Here is a 12,573-nt window from a genome sequence, read left to right as displayed (position 1 = left end):
ACAATAAATGTCTTTGATCTGAAGAAAAAGAAAGGAAGATGTAAAGCTAAACTAAATGTCTTCAATCTGAAGAAGAATGAGAGATAGAAAGTGAGATAGAAACTGTAAAGCGTACGTGAGTTTGTGGGTTTTAAATTGTAGGAGTTTTAATTTACATATTTACCCTCGTTAGTTGAAAACTTGTAAGTGGATATGATGAGGGTATTTTAGACATTCAAAATGTGGAATCTAAACAGGTGCAGCCGCTTAAATAGTAGTATAGATAAAAGATTTATTAACCGCTACATGTTAGAAAACCAAATTCCTACTTTATTTTGGGGGGTCCATAGAAAAAACCTTAATCGGCCACCTGTTGTACAACGCCCCAACCCACTTATCAAATAAGATAACTCCCCCAAAACCAAAATCCATACTCATAATCATGGTTTAAAGTCTTCACTTAATTGATGTTCAAGTTTGATGTAGTATTTGAATTGCCAGAAGACATCCTGGAGTGAGGAATGGGTTGAATAAGTAACGATAATACAGTATCTTTAGTTTTTTGGTCTGCAACACCGAACCCATCTCCATATTGGTACATGAAATGACCCATCCTTGCAAGGTTCATTGCAATTTCAATAAATGTTTGACAGAATGGAGAACTCGCAACTCTCTCTTCATTCACCTTCTTCCATGCTATACTAATCAAAGACTTCACGTACTCACGAGCATCTTTTTCACTAGCACCAGTTTCATTCATGTAACATTGGATTGATTTTGGAACATCACCTCTTTTTAATTCACTCTAAGTTTCCAAAGAAAAAAAAAATAAAAATAAAACATTGTTAGGCTATGCTTGTGTGAAGTAGTTGAAAGCATTCTTAATGAAACTATTAGGATAGTGTGATTAACATACTGTAGATGTTCCAAGATCATCTGTAAGTCGTAGAATCATTGATGACCAATAGAATATTTTGGGGTACTCTTCCAAGCAATCCAAGGCTTCCTTCGTTATTGGATTGGTGACCATAAAGTACGCGTGCATTAGTATAACTGGTGTTGATACTGAAATCCATGCATTCTCAAGGTATTCTGCAAGGCTTGGTATATATCCATTGTGATACCACTTGGCCTCCAACAAATAAGATTTACATAAATCTGACCACTGAAACAATTAAATGGGACCATGAATTACAGGAATTAAAACCATCATGTATTTAAGAGAAAATGTTAACAATAAATAATGATGGATTTAGAAGTCAATCAAGTCAATACCGCTTTTTTAAGGTATCGAATGATGTGAAATCCTTGTTCCTTAAGGGGATCAAAAGCCATTTCATTAACAAAGTTGTAGAGAATGAGGAAACATATCTTCATATAATCTGGAAGCTGATCCATTGCATTGAGCTCCCATCTGGAGTCGCACAAAAAAAAAAAGAAAAAAGAAAAAAGAAAAAAGAAAAAAGAAAAAAGAAAAAAGAAAAAGATGAAAGAGTAAGTTTTTAGTCTTTATGTCAAAAATAGCTAGCTTTAAAGGGTTTGAGGAGTAATGTACTAATGCCATTTATACAAACCTCTCAATGGCATCTGTGAAGAGCTCAAGTTCATCTAAAGTTCCATATACGTCATAAACATCGTCTACTATTACTATAAGTACACCTAGCTTTGTTAAATTTATCCTCTGACATCCAAACTGAGGTTGATATATCATACCCACTGACCAGAAGAAAAGCTCCGTCAGCCTATCCCTTGCAAAGGTCAAATTTTCTCCAAGCCTAGTGTTCTTCCACCACCTTTTTATGAACCAAACAAGAGAATATCAATAACCTAACTTTAAATTTTAGGTTAGAATAAACTTGATTATATGTTTTATGTTCCCATGAGATTTAATTTAATTTTAATATTCATCATTATACACTTCAATTGATTTTAACTTCAATATACATCGTTATACTCTTCAATAGAGGATCTATATAGATCTTCAACAATAAGTAATTAACATATTAATTATATGTTATAAGTAATTAACATATTAATTAATGTTAGAACTAATAAACTTTCTAACCTTGACACTTGTTTTAGTTCTTCTTGGTGGATTGCTTGCACATCTTAAAATCCATTTCTGCAAGCTTAAGTAAGATAGGGTTCATGTCTTCTCTACTCCTATATATATCAATAAACCACCTTGTTTCAAACTTTATAATTCTCCAATGCAGTGGAATCTCCAAGGCATAAGTCACCATAGCAGAAAGAGTTTTATCTTTATTCTGCTTGACGTATTCTTGGAGGTGCTCGGTTGCGAAATTTCTCAATTCCTCCAACATATTCTCACTTTCTGTCAAAAGGAATGATGCTTCATACAAGGATAGTATACCCTTGGTTTCCTCACAAAGGCATGCCTTAAATTTCCCTCTCTTATCCTTGAAAATATTGAAAACTCCTGCAATGATCAACACAATAATTATTAACTATAATATGGTAATATGTACACTGTCAAATACAAGAAATAAACTCTTTACCTAAATGTACTCTTTCCATTTATTCCTTTTTTTTTTTTTTTTTTTTTGTCCGCGTTCCTAAATTACCTTGAGAGATATTATATCCATGTTGTCTTAGAAGTCTAAATTTAAGAGTCGTGGCATATAAATTCTCCTTCCTCCACGTATCACCACTTTGATCATTGTTCTATAGACCTTCCAATATTCTCTTCATCTCACCCATGAAGTGATGAGACAATCCAAGTCTTTGCAAGATATCTATCAGCTCGAGTTGCTCTAAAGGATCCACCACATTGTGAATCATCATCCTCACATGTTCCTTCAACATATTACTTTGTCCAGTGCAAGTTTCTCCCTACATCACAATTTTATCACTAGGGCCAATCAGTTTCCAAGTAATATATAGTCAGAAGCACTAGTAAAAGGATACAGCAATTGAAAACAATAACAAAATGATACCACATATTTGTTTCACAGTGACTGGATGTAATCATAATCCAAATGGAAGGTTGGTAATTTGCCGATTGCCGAACAGTAATGGAATTATTTGAAGTATTGCTGTCTGCCACGCTAGCTGGTAGGTATGCTAAGTGAGATTGAGTTTTAGATGGGGGAGGTGCTCCTGTAAAATTGCAAGTAGGGAGAGAAAGCAAGTAGGTTACATATATGGTGGGTTTGGATACAAATTATTTCTTACGCGTTTTGCGTTTTCATGTTTTTTTTTCGCTACACGCGTTTCAGAGGGAACAAAATCCACTGTTCACGCACTATTACTGTTCACGCACTATTGAGCCATGAATGTTGACTTTTTGTGTGAACAGTACACCCGTGTACTGTTTACGGGACCTACAAATATCACTTTTCAGCAAGTTTCTCCCTACATCACAATTTTGCCACTAGGGCCAGTTACTTTCCAAGTAATATATAGTCAGAAGCACTAGTAAAATGATATAGCAACTGAAAAAAATAACAAAATGATACCACATATTTGTTTCTCAGTGACTGGATATAATCAAAATCCCAAATGGAAGGTTGGTAATTTGCCGATCGCTGAACAATAATGGAATTGTTTGAAGTATTGCTGTCTGCCATGCTAGTTGGTAGTTATACTGAATGAGATTGAGTTTTAGATGGGGGAGGTGCTCCTGTGAAATTGCAAGTAGGGAGAGAAAGCAAGTAGGATACATATAGGGTGGGTTTGGATACAAATTATTTCCTGCGCGTTGTGTTTTCACGTTTTTTTTTTCTTGCTACACGCGTTTTAGAGGGAAAAAAATTCACCGTTCATGCATTGTTACTGTTCATGCACTATTTAGTCATGAATGTTGACTCTTTGTGTGAACAGTGCACTCGTGTACTTTTCACGGGACTCACAAATAACACTTTTCAGCAAGGTTCTCCCTACTTCACAACTTTATCACTAAGGCCAGTCAGTTTCCAAGTAATATATATTTAGAAGAACTAGTAAAAGGATATAGCAATTGAAAACAATAATAAAATGATACCACATATTTGCTTCACAGTGACTGGATGTAATCATAACCCCAAATGGAAGGTTGGTAATTTGCCAATTGCCAAACAATAACGGAATTACTTGAAGTATTGTTGCCTGCCGTGCTAGATGGTAGTTATACTAAGTAAGATTGAGTTTTAGATGAGGGAGGTGCTCTTGTGAAATTGCAAGTAAGGAGAGAAAAAAAGTTGGTTACATATATGGTGGGTTTGGATATAAATTATTTCCTGCGCGTTTTGTGCTTTGCGTTTTCACATTTTGTTTTTCTAGCTACACGCGTTTCAGAGGGAACCAAATTCACCGTTCATGCATTGTTACTGTTCAAGCATTATTGAGCCAAGAATGTTGACTTTTCGTGTGAATAGTGCACCCGTGTACTGTTTACTGGACCCACAAATATCACTTTTCAGCAAGTTTCTCCTTACATCACAATTTTGTCACTAGGGCCAGTCAGTTTCCAAGTAATATATAGTCAGAAGCAATAGTAAAAGGATATAGCAATTGAAAACAATAACAAAATGATACCACATATTTTTTTCTCAGTGACTAGATGTAATCATAATGCCAAATGGAAAGTTGGTAATTTGCCGATCACCGAACAATAATGGAATTATTTGAAATATTGCTGTCTGCCGCGCTAGCTGGTTGTTATACTAAGTGAGATTGAGTTTTATATGGGGGAGGTGCTCCTGTGAAATTGCAAGTAGCGAGAGAAAGCAAGTAGGTAACATATAGGGTGGGTTTGGATACAAATTATTTCCTGCGCGTTTTGCGTTTTAACGTTTTTTTTTCCTGCTACACGAGTTTTAGAGGGAACAAAATTCACCGTTCATGCATTGTTACAGTTCACGAACTATTGAGCCACGAATGTTGATTTTTGTGTGAACAATGAACCTGTGTACTGTTCACGGGACCCACAAATATCAATTTTTAGCAGGTTTCTCCCTACATCACAATTTTGTCACTAGGGCCAGTCAGTTTCCAAGTAATATATAGTCAGAAGCACTAGAAAAAGGATATAGCAATTGAAATCAATAACAAAATGATACCACATATTTGTTTCTCAGTGACTGGATCTAATCATAATCCCAAATGGAAGGTTTGGTAATTTGCCGATCGCCGAACTATAATGGAATTATTTGAAGTATTGCTGTTTGCCGTGCTAGCTGGTAGTTATACTAAGTGAGATTGAGGTTTAGATGGGGGAAGTGCTCTTGTGAAATTACAAGCAGGGAGAGAAAGCAAGTAGGTTACATATAGGGTGGGTTTGGACACAAATTATTTCCAACGCGTTCTGCGTTTTCAGGTTTTTTTTCCTGCTACATGCGTTTTAGAGGGAACAAAATTCACCATTCATGCATTGTTACTGTTCACGCACTATTGAGCCATGAATGTTTACGGGACTCGTGTACTATTTACGAGACCCACCAATATCAGTTTTCAGCAAGTTTCTCCCTACATCACAATTTTGTCACCAGGGCGAGTCAGTTTCCAAGTAATATATAGTCAGAAGCAATAGTAAAAGGATATAGCAATTGAAAACAAAAACAAAATGATACCACATATTTGATTCTCAGTGACTGGATGTAATCATAATCCCAAATGGAAGGATGGTAATTTGCCGATCACCAAACAATAATGGAATTATTTGAGGTATTGCTGTTTGCCATGCTAGTTGGTAGTTATACTAAGTGAGATTGAGTTTTATATGGGGGAGGTGCTCTTGTGAAATTGCAAGTAGTGAGAGAAAGCATGTAGGTTACATATAGGGAGGATTTGGATACAAATTATTTCCTGCGCGTTTTGCACTTTTACGTTTTTTTTCCTGCTACACGCATTTTAGAGGGAACAAAATTCACCATTCATGCATTGTTAATATACACACACTATTGAGCCAGGAATGTTTACGGGACTCGTGTACTGTTTACGGGACCCACAAATATCACTTTTCAGCAAGTTTCTCCCTACTTCACAATTTTATCACTGAGGCTAGTCAGTTTCCAAGTGATATATAGTTAGAAGCACTAGTAAAAGGATATAGCAATTGAAAACAATAATAAAATGATACCACATATTTGTTTCTCAGTGACTAGATGTAATCATAATCCCAAATGGAAGGTTGGTAATTTGCTGATCGCCGAACAATAATGGAATTATTTGAAGTATTGCTGTTTGCCACGCTAGCTGGTAGTTATACAAAGTGAGATTGAGTTTTATATGGGGGAGGTGCTCCCGTGAAATTGAAAGTACGGAGAGAAAGCAAGAAGGTAACATATAGGGTGGGTTTGGTTGCAAATTATTTCCTGCGCGTTTTGCGTTTTCACATTTTTTTTCCTGCTACATGCATTTTAGAGGGAACAAAATTCACCGTTCATGCATTGTTATTGTACACACACTATTGAGCCAGGAATGTTTACGGGACCTGTGTATTGTTTACAGGACCCACAAATATCACTTTTCAGCAAGTTTCTCCCCACATCACAATTTTGTCACTTGGGCCAGTCAGTTTCCAAGTAATATACAGTCAGAAGCACTAGTAAAAGGATATAGCAACTGAAAACAATAACGAAATGATACCACATATTTGTTTCTCTGTGATTGGATGTAATCATAATCCTAAATGGAAGGTTGGTAATTTGCCGATCGCCGAACTATAATGGAATTATTAGAAGTATTGCTGTTTGCCGTGCTAGATGGTAGTAATACTAAGTGATATTGAGTTTTAGATGGGGGAAGTGCCCTTTTGAAATTGCAAGCAGGGAGAGAAAGCAAGTAGGTTACATATAGGGTGGGTTTGGATACAAATTATTTCCTGCGGGTTTTGCATTTTCACGTTTTTTTTCCCTGCTACACGCGTTTTAGAGGTAACAAAATTCACCATTCATGCATTGTTATTGTTCACGCACTTTTGAGCATTGAATGTTTACTTTTTGTGTGAACAGTGAGCTCGTGTACTGTTCACGGGACCCACAAATATCACTTTTCAGCAAGTTTCTCCCTACATCACAATTTTGTCACTAGGGCCAGTTAGTTTCCAAGTAATATATAGTCAGAAGCACTAGTAAAAGGATATAGCAATTGAAATCAATAATAAAATGATACCTCATATTTGTTTCTCAGTGACTGGATGTAATCATAATCCCAAATGGAAGGTTGGTAATTTGCCGATCGCCGAACAATAATGGAATTACTTGAAGTATTGTTGTCTGCCGTGCTAGCTGTCAGTTATACTAAGTGACATTGAGTTTTAGATGGGGGAGGTGCTCCTGTGAAATTTCAAGTAGGGAGAGAAAGCAAGTAGGTTACATATAGGGTGGGTTTGGATACAAATTGTTTCCTGTGGGTTTTGTGTTTTCACGTTTTTTTGTCCTGTTACATGCGTTTTAGAGGTAACAAAATTCATCTTTCATGCATTGTTACTGTTCACACATTATTGAGCCATGAATGTTGACTTTTTGTGTGAACAGTTCACTCCTGTACTATTCAGGGGACCCACAAATATCACTTTTCAGCAAGTTTCTCCCTACATCACAATTTTGTCACCAGGGCCAGTTAGTTTGCAAGTAACATATAGTCAGAAGTACTAGTAAAAGGTTATAACAACTGAAAACAATAACAAAATGATACCACATATTTGTTTCTCAGTGACTGGATGGAATCATAATCCCAAATGGAAGGTTGGTAATTTGCCGATCGCTGAACAATAATGGAATTACTTGAAGTATTGCTGTCTGCCGTGCTAGCTGTCAGTTATACTAAGTGAGATTGAGTTTTAGAAGGGGGAGGTGCTACTGTGAAATTTCAAGTAGGGAGAGAAAGCAAGTAGGTTACATATAGGGTGGGTTTGGATACAAATTATTTCTGCTGGTTTTGCGTTTTCACGTTTTTTTTTCCTGCTACACGCGTTTTCGAGGTAACAAAATTGACCGTTCATGCATTGTTTCTGCTCACTCACTATTGAGCCATGAATATTGACTTTTTGTGTGAACAGTGAACCTGTGTACTGTTCACGGGACCCACAAATATCACTTTTCAGCAAGTTTCTCCCTACATCACAATTTTGTCACAAGGGCCAGTCAGTTTCCAAGTAATATATAGTCAGAAGCACTGGTAAAAGGATATAGCAATTGAAAACAATAATGAAAAGATACCACATATTTGTTTCACAGTGACTGGATGTAATCATAATCCCAAATGGAAGGTTGGTAATTTGCCGATTGCCGAATAATAATGGAATTACTTGAAGTATTGCTGCCTACCATGCTAGCTGGTAGTTATACTAAGTGAGATAGAGTTTTACATGGGGGAGGTGCTCCTGTGAAATTGGAAGCAGGGAAAGAAAGCATGTAGGTAACATATAGGGTGGGTTTGGACACAAATTATTTCCTACGCGTTTTGCGTTTTCACGTTTTTTTTCTTGCTACATACGTTTTAGAGGGAACAAAATTCACCATTCATACATTGTTACTGTTCACGCACTATTGAGCCATGAATGTTTACGGGACCCACCAATATCACTTTTCAGCAAGTTTCTCCCTAAATCACAATTTTGTCACCAGGGCCAGTCAGTTTCCAAGTAATATATAGTCAGAAGCAATAGTAAAAGGATATAGCAATTGAAAACAATAGCAAAATGATACCACATATTTGTTTCTCAGTGACTGGATGTAATCATAATCCCAAATGGAAGGATGGTAATTTGCCGATCGCCAAACAATAATGGAACTATTTAAGGTATTGCTGTTTGCCATGCTAGCTGGTAGTTATACTAAGTGAGATTGAGTTTTATATGGGGGAGGTGCTCCTGTGAAATTGCAAGTAGTGAGAGAAAGCATGTAGGTTACGTATAGGGAGGATTTGGATACAAATTATTTCCTGCGCGTTTTGCGTTTTCACGTTTTTTTTTCCTGCTACATGCCTTTTAGAGGGAACAAAATTCACCGTTCATGCATTGTTAATGTACACACACTATTGAGCCAGTAATGTTTACGGGACCCGTGTACTGTTTACGGGACCCACAAATATCTCTTTTCAGCCAGTTTCTCCCTACTTAACAATTTTATCACTAAGGCTAGTCAGTTTCCAAGTGATATATAGTCAGAAGCACTAGTAAAAGGATATATCAATCGAAAACAATAATAAAATGATACCACATATTTGTTTCTCAGTGACTGGATGTAATCATAATCCCAAATGGAAGGTTGGTAATTTGCCGATCGCCGAACTATAATGGAATTAACTGAAGTATTGCTGTTTGCCGTGCTAGCTGGTAGTTATACTAAGTGAGATTGAGTTTTAGTTGGGGGAAGTGCTCTTATGAAATGGCAAGCAGGGAGAGAAAGCAAGTCGGTTACATATAGGGTGGGTTTGGACACAAATTATTTCCTAGGCGTTTTGCGTTTTCACGTTTTTTTTTCTTGCTACACGCGTTTTAGGGGGAACAAAATTCACCGTTCGTGCACTGTTACTGTTCACGCACTCTTGAGCCAATAATGTTGACTTTTTGTGTAAATAGTGCGCCCGGGTACAGTTTACTGGACCCACAAATATCACTTTTCCGCAAGTTTCTTCCTACATCACAATTTTTTCCCTAGGGCCAGTCAGTTTCCAAGTAATATATAGTCAGAAGCAATAGTAAATGGATATAGCAATTGAAAACAATAAAAAATGATACCACATATTTATTTCTCAGTGACTGGATGTAATCATAATCCCAAATGGAAGGTTGGTAATTTGCCGATCGCCGAACAATAATGGAATTATTTGAAATATTGCTGTTTACCGTGCTAGCTGGTAGTTATACTAAGTAAGATTGAGTTTTATATGGTGGAGGTGCTCCTGTGAAATTGCAAGTAGGGATAGAAAGCATGTCGGTTACATATAGGGTATAGGGTGAGTTTGGATACAAATTATTTCATGCGTGTTTTGCGTTTTGCATTTTCACGTTTTTTTTTTCCTGCTACACTTTTTTTAGAGGGAACAAAATTCACCATTCATGCATTGTTACTGTTCTTGCATTATTGAGCCATGAATGTTTACGGGACCCACATATATCACTTTTTAGCAAGTTTCTCCCTACTTCACAATTTAAAAACTAAGGCCAGTCAGTTTCCAATTGATATATAGTCAGAAGCACTAGTAAAAGGATATAGCAATTGAAAAGAATAATAAAGTCATACAACATATTTGTTTCTCAGTGACTGGAGGTAATCATAATCCTAAATGGAAGTTTGGTAATTTGCCGATTGCTGAACAATAATGGAATTACTTGAAGTATTGCTGCCTGACATGCTAGCTGGTACTTCTACTAAGTGAGATTGAGTTTTAGATGGGGGAGGTGCTCCTGTGAAATTTCAAGGAGGGAGAGAAAAAAAGTAGGTTACATATAGGGTGGGTTTGGATATAAATTATTTTCTGCGTGTTTTGCGCTTTGCTTTTTCACATTTTTCTTTCCTCCTACATGCGTTTCAGAGGGAATAAAATTCACCGTTTATGCACTGTTACTGTTCACGCAATATTGAGCCAATAATGTTTAATTTTTTTTGTGAATAGTGCACCCATGTACTGTTTACTGGACCCAAAAATATCACTTTTCAGCAAGTTTCTCCCTACGTAACAATTTTTTCAGTAGGGCCAGTCAGTTTCCAAATAATATATAGTCAGAAGCAATAGTAAAAGGATATAGCAATTGAAAACAATAAGAAAATGATACCACACATTTGTTTCTCAGGGAGTGGATGTAATCATAATCCCAAATGGAAGGTTGGTAATTTGCATATCGCCAAACAATAATGGAATTATTTGAAATATTGTTGTTTGCCGTGCTAGCTGGTAGTTATACTAAGTGAGATTGAGTTTTATATTGGGGAGGTGCTCCTGTGAAATTACAAGTAGGGAGAGAAAGCAAGTAGGTTACATATAGGGTGGGTTTGGAGACAAATTGTTTCCTACGCGTTTTGTGTTTTCACGTTTTTCTTTCCTGCTACACGCGTTTTAGAGGGAACAAAATTCACCATTCATGCATTGTTACTGTTCACGCACTATTGAGCAATGAATGTTTATGGGACCCGTGTATTGTTTACGGGACCCACATATATCACTTTTCAGCAAGTTTCTCCCTACTGCACAATTTTATCACTAAGGCGAGTCAGTTTCCAAGTGATATATAGTGAGAAGCACTAGTAAAAGGATATAGCAATTCAAAACAATAATAAAATGACACCACATATTTGTTTCTCAATGACTGGATGAAATCGTTAACCCAAATGGAAGGTTGGTAATTTGCCGATCGCCGAACAATATTGGAATTACTTGTAGCATTGCTGCCTGCAGTGCTAGCTGGTAGTTATACTAAGTGAGATTAAGTGTTAGATGAGGGAGGTGCTCCTGTGAAATTGCAAGTAGGGATAGCAAAAAAGTAGGTTACATATAGGGTGGGTTTGGGTACAAATTATTTCCTGCGCGTTTTGTGCTTCGCGTTTTCAAATTTTTTTTTCCTGCTACATGCTTTTCAAGGGGAACAAAATTCACCGTTCATGCATTGTTACTGTTCACGTACTATTGAGCCAATAATGTTGACTTTTTGTGTGAATAGTGCACCCGTGTACTATTTACTGGACCCACAAATATCACTTTTCAGCAAGTTTCTCCCTTCATCAATATTTTGTCACTAGGGCTAGTCAGTTACCAAGTAATATATCGTCAGAAGCAATAGTAAAAGGATATAGCAATTGAAAACAATAACAAAATGATACCACATATTTGTTTCTCCGTGATTGGATGCAATCATAATCCCAAATGGAAGGTTGGTAATTTGCTGATCGCCGAACAATAATGGAATTACTTGAAGTATTACTGCCTGCCATGCTAGCTGTTAGTTATACTAAGTGAGATTGGGTTTTAGATGGGGGAGGTGCTCCTGTGAAATTGCAAGTAGGGAGAGAAAAAAAGTAGGTTATATATAGGGTGGGTTTGGATACAAATTACTTCCGGTGCATTTTGTGCTTTGCGTTTTCACAAAAAGTCAACATTGATGGCTTAATAGTAGGGTGCACTGTTCACACAAAAAGTCAACATTGATGGCTCAAAAGTGCGTGAACGATAGCGGTGCATGAACGGTGAATTTTGTTCCCTTTGAAACGCGTGTAGCAGGAAAAAAAAACGTGAAAATGCAAAACGCAAAACACGCAGGAAATAATTTGTATCCAAACCCACCCTATGTGTAACCTACATTTTTTCTCCCCCTACTTGTAATTTCACAGGAGCAACTCCCCCTGAAAAGTGTGTAGCAGGAAAAAAAAATGTGAAAACGCGAAGTGCAAAACGCGCAGGAAATAATTTGTACCCAAACCCACCCTATATGTAACCAACTTTTTTGTTATCCCTACTTTTTTGAAGTATTGCTGTTTGCCGTGCTAGCTGGTAGTTATACTAAGTTAGATTGAGTTTTTTATGGGGGAGGTGCACCTGTGAAATTGCAAGTAGGGAGAGAAAGCATGTAGGTTACATATAGGGTGGATTTGGATACAATTTATTTCCTGCGCATTTTGCGTTTTCACGTTTTTTTTTCCTGCTACACGCGTT

General features: G+C 36.8%; 1 pseudogene; it reads right to left on the bottom strand.

Annotated features, from left to right (window-relative positions):
* Positions 1-439: 439 nt before the first annotated feature.
* On the bottom strand, positions 440-3,569 carry LOC142621352 (myrcene synthase, chloroplastic-like; annotated as a pseudogene).
* Between the last annotated feature and the right edge of the window lie 9,004 nt (positions 3,570-12,573).

This window comes from Castanea sativa, chromosome 12 (genome assembly GCF_040712315.1).
Source record: "Castanea sativa cultivar Marrone di Chiusa Pesio chromosome 12, ASM4071231v1".
Taxonomy (NCBI): domain Eukaryota; kingdom Viridiplantae; phylum Streptophyta; class Magnoliopsida; order Fagales; family Fagaceae; genus Castanea; species Castanea sativa.
This window is presented reverse-complemented; position numbering and strand designations above follow the sequence as displayed.